Consider the following 11250-nt stretch of genomic DNA (forward strand, 5'->3'; position numbering starts at 1 on the left):
TGCCTTCTAGTACATTTCTAAATAAATTCCCTTCTTGCTTTAATATTTAAAGATCTTTTACACAAGCAGACATCATGTTATATGTCATCTTGTAACTCGTATAGATATATTCAATTCTTAAAAAAAATCACATCTTGTAGCCCCTTATAAATGTTCTGTCTTCTAAATTTGCTCCATTATTTCAGTATTTTTGTGTTAGTTTCTTGGACTGGAGTTGCTGTTCAAGGAGCAATCTTATGGGGTATATAAGTGATGAATATGGTACCTTTGCACTTTAAGTCAGGCCTTAACATATTTCCATATAGTCTCTCTGCCTCTGTATAACGTTGTATTGAAAACACATATCACCTGATCTGCGCTGTCACTCCTTGGTCTCTTTTGGTGCTGTTTTCCTGGCTTCTGCTTTCCACTGTGTATTTGTATTTCAGTTCTTTTAACAGCTGCCTTGCATTTTTCTAAATTCTGACTTTCCTGATACTATAAATTATATTATATCATAAATATTATACTATTCTGTTATTCTGTCTCTCCTGTACAATTTTTTTCCTGGGTCATATTAAATGCCCTCAGTGGTACTTTTTGTCTTTTTCTTATTGTCATTATCTAAAAATTTCAATAATACACTATTTACTCTATTTTCCACATTATATAAAATCAGTCTTAGCCTCCAGTCCCTAAATTTGTGTCACAACATGCTCTCCCAGGGAGAATCAAGCTGTATTGCATTCAGTGTATACAGAGGAGAAACAAACCTGGTAATGACTCTGGTCCATCTCTTGGGCTTGACTCTAAGCACAGTGAAAGCTCAAGGTAAAGAGCTTAGGTCCTTCTGCACTGGGCCGAACTCTGCCAGGAGAAAGATACTCAAGAAGGATGGGAAGTCTGGTGGATGCAGCCAAGAGCACACATTTTCTTCAAGGAGGCAGGCAAAGAGTAGTTTTTGTAACCAATATTTTTTCAGACAGATTTCCCCAGCTATTTTGCATGCTTTTTTAATTCATATGTTTGCCAAGCAGGAGTAGTAGAACTAATATCAGCTCCTACAAATCACTGGTGTGTAAATGAGTCTGAGATGATGGAGTTCTGCTGCGTGCTTGGCTGGTATCTGCATGCTGTGCTTTGCTGGCCCAGCATCATGCTCCTGGTGAGGACAGGCAATGGCCCTGCTCACGAACGGAGCAGAGCTGCCTGCAGCCTCACCAGACTGCCTTTCCTTCTTGGACTTCAGCACCACTTGTAAAATTTCTCCTACTTTGTATCCCTTCTGCGCTGCTACCACTGACAGTTTCTGAAGCTGCAGAAAAGCAGAAGTGCAGCAGAAGTGTGTTATACACCAGATATAGGTGTGGTACACCAGACGTATTGATAAGATCAATTGTTTTAAAGGGGAACTGAAGAGACTGTGCACATGCATGTCTGTGTATAGGAGTGAGCACCATGTAGCAGATGCATTTAGTCATCTACTTCCATCCTGCTGTTGGAGGCTTATATCCTCCATGGGTGAATTCTGTGAGAGGCTGCCAAACAGAATGATTCCAAGAGGTGAAGATCTGCTGTCTTCTAGGTCACTAGTAAAGGGAGAAGGCTCCAAACACAACCCAGACTGCTCTTCATTGTCCAAGTTGAAAGAAATATAATAAATACAGAATGAAAAGAATTTGGGATTCTGAATTCTTTGGATACTCAGAATCCATAGCAATTCAGTAATATGGGTAAAAATGTCTGTGACCAACTCATAATGTTTATAAATATAAATATTTCTTTATTAAATGGCATTGCCATTAGAACATTCCTGAATGTAAACATCTTAATTTGCATAACAAATGTTGAACACGAATGTATTTCTTACCTTTAAAATTAGATCCACTGAATCTCTGGGAAACGCAGCATGTAAGATAATTTTGCACCACCTTTGTGCTGAGCTTCAGATACGTATTTTTCTGTACAGCTTTATTTTCTGTTTAATATTTTGTAACAACATAGTAGATTAGTAGTGGCCCACATTGATATTCAGGGAAATAGCTTAAAAAGAGAAATGTTTAGAAAAAGTTTTCTTAAGAAAAAGATTTTTGTTCTTCATAAGGCTGCAAGATTGGGGGAACCAACCAAATAACAAAGTCCAATCTAGTTCTAATTTCTGCCTTGCTTATTTATGAACTCGTTGCCATCTGAGAAGTAGAGTGCAGGCACAGCTGCCTGAGAGGCAGTCATCATCTGCAGGAGGGCTCAGAGCTGTTACACACGTTTTCAGAAGGATTCTAGTTCACCACTACCACCCTGTGTCCTGATACAGCACCTTTACTGGATCCAACCATGGAGTCAGCAATTCCCATGCCCTTAGAGCCTACGTATTCTCCCTGCTCTCGGAGTCTGCCAGAAGTGACTCAGGGTTGCTGTATTTAACTATCATAAGACATGGCTTTCGCACTGTATCCACCAGACTGCCAGTAAATTGTGCACTGCTGCTGCCTTCTCTGCTCAGATCGAGTAGACCAGTTTTGGGTTTCATGCCAGAGGCTAAACCCTTGCTTAATAATGTGGTTACCCACTGCATCTGCACAGATAATTTCTTTTTCTTTTGGCAATGTTTCAGTCCTTGTTGCTGCAGACCTCAGTTCTGAGCCTTTGCATCTCTTCTTGAACCTGTCTTCACAGAGGTATGTGCTAGATATCTCCTCCAGGTTTTAGCACTGTCAGGGTAGAATGAAAATGATTCAGCATTGCTTGTACAATTTCTTCAGCCTTATGACTGCCTAGGGTGAACAGTGTTGGCTTCACTGAGGCAGCAAAACATGAATTACACAAGAGCTTGCCTCCTATGTCATGTCAGTTTTTCATACAGGAGTCTGTCAGTGCTTCAGTAACAACTTCTCAGCACAACACAAGCTATATTTGAGTCATTTGCCTGACCTTTCATGGTCTTCATAACTGAGACCAACATGACTGAAACTACATTATTTGCATAAATTAGTATCTCTTTGTTTAAATTATTTTCAAATTCATCTTGACCAAAATGTTTTTGTGATGGCATTTTTCCTTCTCCTGTTGTCCTAACCTTCTCTTCTGGAAAAGCTAATTTCTATTTTAAGATTGGTTTATTTCTTTATAAAACATGTCTTCTTCGAAGATGGACTCCCTTCATATGTAGTTTCTTATGTATTGACATGAATAACATTTGCTGATGGATTATTTTTATCTTTATTTGTACACAGTCCAACAGATTTATGACTAGGCTTTCCAAGAACAGCAAAACACGGCTCAGGGCCATCTAACTTTTCATTAATCTCTTTATGTGCCATTGCAATGACAAGGTTAGAGAGTCTGTCAGCATAAAAGGAAACCTCTTCTAACGCTCATTTGCCATCAAGTAGTGGCCTCATCCTCTGCGCCCTTTGGCTTCTTTGGATTTTGAGTGGTTTTCATCTTCAAATGAAAATCTGGTGGCATCCACACCAATCTGTTCACTATAGACACTGATTCCTCCTGGTGATGTACTGCACTCTTGGAAACTGCCTCTCAGCAGATGATTGTCTTGAATTTCCATCACCCTTATGCTTTTCAATGCATCGTCAATGCTGAACACACACTTTCAGGGTGTTTTTGAAACCAACTCAAGATTTTGAGTGGATCAGATTCCTGAATCAGTCTCAGGAATAAAACAAAATGGAAATGCAAAATGATCCATTACCCACACTTTTGTCCCTTGGCACAAAGGCTTTTTCCATGTCAAGAAGCTGTGTGTGAGTACCAGGTGAAATTCTGGTTGGCCTTGGTGGCTACAGAAGAATCAGTATGTGCACTGATCTCAGCAGTATCTTGTCAATGGTGGCAATTATCTCCACCAGTGGCATAAACGATGTGAACACAAATATGAATAAAGGTTATGTGGTTTTGCTATCATGCCACTAAAGCTTGTCTTAGTTTTTTCTGTTGAGGGCTACTGTTGTTCCATAAGTGATGGTTACTCCTATCTGATAGGCTCTATTGCAGCCTCATTACTGAGGACCCTTCTAATTTCAGATTAGACTAAAACCATAGACTCTAAATCACTACTCTTCTGTGGTTTCGTTTCTTACAATCAGTGTATGGTCACCCAGCTACTCCTACTGTATATCTTTCCGTAGAATGAAGGAGACACACATTTAAAAAGAAGAGAGTGATAGGAGAAGCTCAGAACAGGGATGTGGGTTTATGAACAGGTATCTTGGAATACTGGGCATTTTCTGAACTGTCTGGGGATCTGAAACGACTAGTCCTTTTATCTAGCATTGCTCCTCAGTCAGCATCTGCAGCAAGATTCTATGAAAAAAATGTGTACATGTCAGTATAAACAGTGCAGCGAGTACTGGGAAAAACGTGGGGACACAGTATGTGGACATGTCATATGTCCACTGCTCCTTCCATTTCAGCAGACAGCACTAATTCTAGTGGCAGAATTTCCTGGGCTCATCCCCTCTGAATACCTAAATTGGCTCTGGCATAAGAAGGGTTTGCATTTGGAGAACGTTGTTTACACTTAGTACTGACACAAGCATAAGTTTGTGGTAAGCTTCAAAATTGTAGGCATAACTACAGGTATGCTCCTCAAGATAGGCATGAGCTTATTTATGGATTTGTAGCTCAGTTAGGTAATGACAGAATGGCAGGGACCTGATTTAGCCTGCTAGAATTCAGGATAAGTCACTTTATCAGTGGCACTCCCATCCACACAGCCACAGCAGAAATATGAGGCAGCTTACAGCTGTGCCGCTCCTTATTGTCTGAAACCTTCAACTTTATCTGACTGCCATTAAGCAATATTTGACTCCTTCTGACTGCACTTAAAGGCCTATGTCCGTTAGTTGGAACAGTCAGTATGTTTGGCATCCACTTCAGCAGTCAGCTGCGCCTTCTCAGCTAGATCCATTCCATGCTGCGGCTACGCTACAAATTTTTACTTTCTTCTGCCTCTACCGTAGACTATAGATTTATAGGCCTACCTGGCTGTTTGAATGTTGTAGACTTTTTATTTACCCTGGCATGCACCAATGGACATAGGATAAAGAACAGCAATCCTTCACTGTTTCATTTTACTTTCTCATCTTTCCTCTTCTAGTTACTCCCTTGAACAGAGTGATCTCCATGCTCCTACGTTCCTCAAACTCCATTCAAAGTCCATCACCTTTTCTGTTGTTTGTGAAAGGTGTATATATATTGCAAGCTGAAATACCAGAGATTATAATCAAGGTTCAGTGGAAAATACATGATTTGTCCATGTCAGCTTCTTCTTTCTACCTCTTTTTTCTCTCACCTGTTCTTTCTTCTTGAATTCATACTTAGAAATGGGATTTCCCAGTTATTCTGTGTTGAGTTTCTCTCTAAAGGCATTGCAAACAATCCACAACATAGAGTTTTGCTGTTTTTTTCCTGTAAACCTTTTTATTGGGAAGTTAAACAAAACCTAATCATTCTGTTAAACTCAGGGTATGTGGCTGCATGAATTTGAAGAGACAGAAAGTTAGTACTGTGTCAAAGAATGTTCAGTCCAAATTTTTGATATGTCATGGCTACACAGAGAATGCAGACTGAACTATACAGGCTTCTAGAAATACTCCCTGTTGACATCCAAGTCCTCATATACACAAAATGAACCTTTATAGTTCCTCTAAGAAAGCAGAGCACCTTTGCTGAGTGGTCTGAAAGAGCTAGTCTAGACGTAGCCAGGTCTAGCCTGAACTCAAAATTACTTGCTTCGGATTAACACACTAAATCTTCATTCAAATACTCCTGACTTGTGCCAAGGATAATGTTATTAAGCACTGAGGAACATGGTCTGAAAAAGTATGCAACGGTTTACTTTGGCTGATAAGAAAACATGTATATATCAGATGAGGAATTCTAAGTCTCAGTTCTCTGCATGTACTTACCCAATTTACAGTACAAGAAACTGAAGAATTTTGCTTTCCCTTATTAAGACAACAAATTCCTTACTGCAATGCAGCAGTAACTACTGTATGTAAGCAACAGCGACATTCCTACATTCAAGGGATGACCGTCCTCGAATTAAGCGGTGAGAAGAATCCAAAGTTGTGTTGCACGCGCACAAACATTTGGCAGCAGAGAGTTTCCTTTTATTAGCAAATTTAACAAGGAAAAGGTGTAACTTTCTTAAACATATTTAACTAGACACAATCCTCCTTCTTCCTTTCTTAGGTGCTTTTTCTACATGCCGATGTATATACCAAATAAATAAAAGAAACATTTCTCACTGTCCAGTTCTGTTCTGCCCTACCTCCAGGAATATAATGATCCACCTCACAGAACTCTCTGGCTCTGCAGCCCATCAATATTACCAGAAATCAATGAGAAAAAAAAAACCACCAAAACCTCAAAAAGGCATGGATATGGAAAGAAGTATTTGCAGTTTGTAGCAAATTATGGAAATATGCAGTTTTCAATTTCTCACCAGAGAAAAGTCAGAATTTAATTCAGTAGCTTTGTCCTTTATTTGAATTTATGGACAGACTCACATGGAAACTGGGCTTTTTCAGAGAAAACAAAGATATTCCAAAAATCTATGTCTGAATGAAAAAAAACAAGTATCAAAAATAAAAGAAGCTTTCGTATGCCGAGTTCGTAATGTTTTAAATTCATGCAACTTATTTTATTACACACAGATTTCTAAAGGAGCAAAAAGTTGTAATTTAATGTCTTAGCTCCAGAAATTGCCTCTTGCCTCTTCTGGAGATAAGCTGTATTTAAATGAAGTTTTTGAAATGGCTACCTTTTTGTTCCTACAACAGGCTGGAAGTTGTGATTTTCCTCAGCACTTCTAAGAAAAACTCTTGCAGGCAGCTACATATATGGTCTAAAATGGACAAAAATTGTTTTTAGGATATCTTTGTGAATGGCAACACTAGCGCTCTACTTTTGCTGATTTTTATCTTTACTAGGCATGTCACAATGCATTTGAGAACAACATAAATCAAATGCAGCAACATCATTAGTATTTGGAAGATCTCGTTAGACGCTGAAATAGTAACTGAAGAGTGTGAAAAAGAGAAAGCCAGCAAAACAAGAACCTATCATTTTCTCTCTTGTTCTTATTTGTTAAAAAGTGACAGCTTAGATGTAGATAACCTGTTGGCTTTAATGGGGCTCTCATTTAGTCCAAGGACATGAATTTGCTGAAGCAATATACTCCAGAAGCCTAGCCCTGTGCACACTGAGGCATCCATCTACCTTCCCAGGTGCATACACATGTTGTTTGAAAATAAATTTTTACAGAGAGAGCACCCACTTTCTTAAATATTATGATACTCTTGTACTATGCATAATTCAAATGCCAACTGACTTTCATGCTATATAAAATACTTTTGCCCCAATATTCTATGTTCATCTTTCTCCAAAGGAATTTTATGTTTTCGTTTGGTTTGGATTTTTTCCCCCATTTGCTATATAAACTACTCTGTAACAACTGTAATTCTGGCAAAGTATAAACAAAAATGTAATTAACTGAGCAGATATTATATCACCAGTGTTATTCAACCGTGCTGAGAAAGAGTTGGGCTCCAAAGTTTTAAATGCTCCAGACCCTTCAGAGTCTTATGCAGATGGTTAGCTTTACAATTTTGAAGATTTTCTGTTGATTTCACTGAGCCTGTCAACAAAGGGTACTTTGGTAAATGTTCATGTTTGAAAGAGAATGCTACTGCATTCACATAACACATGCTCTCTTATCCTGCTGCACTTATCTCATTTTTTAAAAATATCACAAAATGTCATAGAAATTCTAATATGAAGCACTACTGCTGCAGAATTTGGATTAATTTTGCTACAACGGCTTGGTTATTGATACAGTGAAGGTTGGCAGCTGCATAGTTGATCTCTTTTCCATGGATGTTTTTCACTTATTTAATATTAAAACCCCCACCTAATATTACTAACAGTAGCCATGACGGGAAATTGAATTCTCTACTAAGAATTTTGTGCATTTGACATAGATTTTGATGGCTTTTTCAATCATATCTTCTCATCCAATTTCCTACTTTGAGTGTTCCATAATGCTAGAGGTGGGACAAAATGCTTACAACTTGGATTACAAAATCCTGATAAGGAAATCTCGAGAATAGAGAACAGATATGATAACTATAATTCTTTTTATTCATTTTATTTTGGAAATGACTAATTTTCAAGTTTACTGTGTCCTTTTAAATTAGAAAAAAAAAAACCCACCACCAAACACCCAAACCCAACCCAAAAAAGAAAGAACAGCTCAATTTAATAATTCAATCCACCCATTTTATGGTGGCATGTAGCCACCCTGCTGGAGAGCAAAAGGGACCAAGAAAAATGGTTCTGTCAGTGCAGTTCAGCAAGAGGATAAATGGGAATGGCAAGCCTCAGGGATGTCTTGCTGTCACTGAACCTAGCTGTAAAGGAAGATTCATTCCCCCCGACCTATCCAGAAAGCAAATCTCTTACCAGATAAGGCAATTGGTGCTGGCTGAAGAAGGGTTGCTGGAAATTAAGATTTATGGATTACAGACAACATTAATAGAAGCATTCTGGTAACTGTTTGAAGAGATGTTTTACACAGGTCCTGGGTGTGACTGATCACTGAACCCCAACAATGGAAAAAGCCACTGAAGAGACAAGCAAGGGCAGCATGGTGATGAAGCTCCGGGACGAATGCATGGAGTGACTGACCACAGCTGTTGCACAGAAACCTGAACTTCCCTTGACACAAAAGGGACCGGAGTGTGGCCTTTGTTCTAGATAAACGGCGACATCAGCTGCAGGAATCAACCAGCTGCAGAACTGCTCATCCCTGATGTGAACAGAACAGCACAAATGTCTTCCTGCTTTAGCCAGACCGGGATGAGGAGCGTACACAGGGGAAACCTCTTTGAAATAGTTCTAGACCATTCACTTCTGAGGCTTCTCATGATAGTTTTCCTTGTCCCACGCCTGAGCTGGCTTCAAACCATTTATTACCTCCCAGCAGCAGAGGATGCTCACCATCATGATAGTGAGCATATTACAGAGACCCATGATGAGAAACACGTTTGTATTGTGAGTCACACGTCTACTGCAGTTACTATAGTCTGCCAAGTGTAATTTGTATTTGTATTGTGATTTATGTACATTGCTGTATCTTTCTGCTAAATCAAAATCCCATGTAATATCAAACAATTTCAGGTAAGTAAAACAGGTATTAAATATTAACCCCCCTCAACTGTGGAATATCTAGAGACACCTAATTAGAGAGTATTGGACTCTGATACTGGGTCAGATGTACCGAGTGGGATACAGGACAGGACAAATATCAACTACCCCGTAGCTTATATCCAAGATCTACTGGAAAGACAAAGGATGTAGGTGCTCACTGTTTTCCCTGGGGTTACCACTGGAGCAAAAAGTACCCACAATTTCACACTGGTGGTATGAGAAAGCTGTGAGCACCCCCTGCTCCCTCTGCACCTTGTTCTGAGTTCCAGGAGGTTTGGTTGCTTGGGTGCCCTCACCCTCCTCTTCCTATGACACTTCTGTCCCAGAGGTCCCACATGTAGATGTGACATCAATTTCAGCCGAGGCTGAATTCAAGCTGCTGTAGATTTTAGTTTATTTAAGAACAAGCTTTTATTGTCAGAACTAAAATATTTTGTTTATGTAGGTCTTAATGTGAGATAGTCACATCTGTTTTTCTCATTTATTGTGTACTATGAGAAAGACAATTTGTGAGGAGGCTGGGATACATTAAGATACCACTCTTATGAGGATGAAGAAAACAATCAAGTACTGCAGTACTAAGAAAAGACTTAGGAAAACAAAACAGGTATAAAAGTTATAATTCTATATAAAGAGAGGAAGCTGACAAATTGGGATATTAACATAAAAATGTGCTACTTATAGGAAATAGTTACCCAATAACAATAATATTAATACTTTATTCTAATATAGTGCTTTACATTAGTATAGTTCTAAGTGTCTCACTAAGTAGGCATCATTATTTTACTTTACGGATGATGAAGTTGAGATGTGACAATGTGACATGACTTCTAAATGTCATGGAGCAGACCAGCTGCAAAACTGGGGATACACCCTTGGTCTCCTGTGTGCTAACCCTGCGGCTGATCCACCGGCAATGTTGTGATCCCCTTCTGCCATCTACAGCATGTAGTCTAGCTGTCAAATTTGTAAGTAGCATCACAGGAAATAACTGTCACGCAAAGAACTCTGCAGCATATGCCTGTTTTCTTGCACTCAGAAATGGCTTTCGTTCTGATTCACAAGGTGCCTCAACTGCAGGATGAGAAGTTAACACCTTGGGGAAATTACATAACATCTTACAAATCAAGCACTGCTCAGCGAGTTAGCAAATGGAGCAGATGCAAGGTACCCCGAGGTAGACGCAGCACAGGATGTACAGAACAGAGGTACGTCCTGCCTTCCACCCTGCACCCCTCCTGACTGCTGCCCTAAGTCACCCAGACACCTCGGCGGAGAAACCCAGCAGAAAAGGAAGGAGTTTTCAGAGGAAGAAGAATATCTGCTGCCTGTTCTTCACACACCTCTCCAAAAAGCCACATTAGGGGCAAGGGTGACTATGACGAAGGGAGGTCTCAGAAGTGAACAGTCTACAGATGTTTCTTAAACTGGTGAAACACCTGGATGAACTCAAAGGATGGTGAAATCAGAAAGAAAATGGGGTCTCCAGGCATTACCTCATGTTCTTATTTATCACTTACATGTACTGAATAATCTGAAGCATCGATAGGACTTTCCTACCTCAGCAGCACCGGTGTGTTTGTTGGCCCCAGGGAGCTTTCAAAGGATGGTTTTATAAACTAAGCTGTTTGGTTGTGCTTACCAGACTCTTTGGTCTCCTGCTTATCTTGCTCCAGCCAGAAACCAGAGTGACATCAGTATTTCCATAACAACAGTAAGGCCACAAGGAGATGAATGGTGCAGGATTGTGTGGAAACTGAGGTACGCCATTCATACCTGCCAGCCCTGAAAGCCAGCATTTGCAACTAGCCTGCTGTTCCCCGATCTGGGAGAGCTGAGAGATGCCAGAAACACTCAGTATGGGACTCTTAATAAATCCTCACACATTTTAGGTGGCCAGTGGCCCTCAGGCTGCTTTTAGATGTTTGACTAACTTCCCTGCGATTCAAATATAGTGAGATAGCCCTTAATCAGCAATATGATGTTCCAAATTGTTTTCAAAATCAAATTCAGCTCCCTGTAAATTGCACATTTAACCTA

This window comes from Falco cherrug, chromosome 5 (genome assembly GCF_023634085.1).
Source record: "Falco cherrug isolate bFalChe1 chromosome 5, bFalChe1.pri, whole genome shotgun sequence".
Lineage (NCBI taxonomy): Eukaryota > Metazoa > Chordata > Aves > Falconiformes > Falconidae > Falco > Falco cherrug.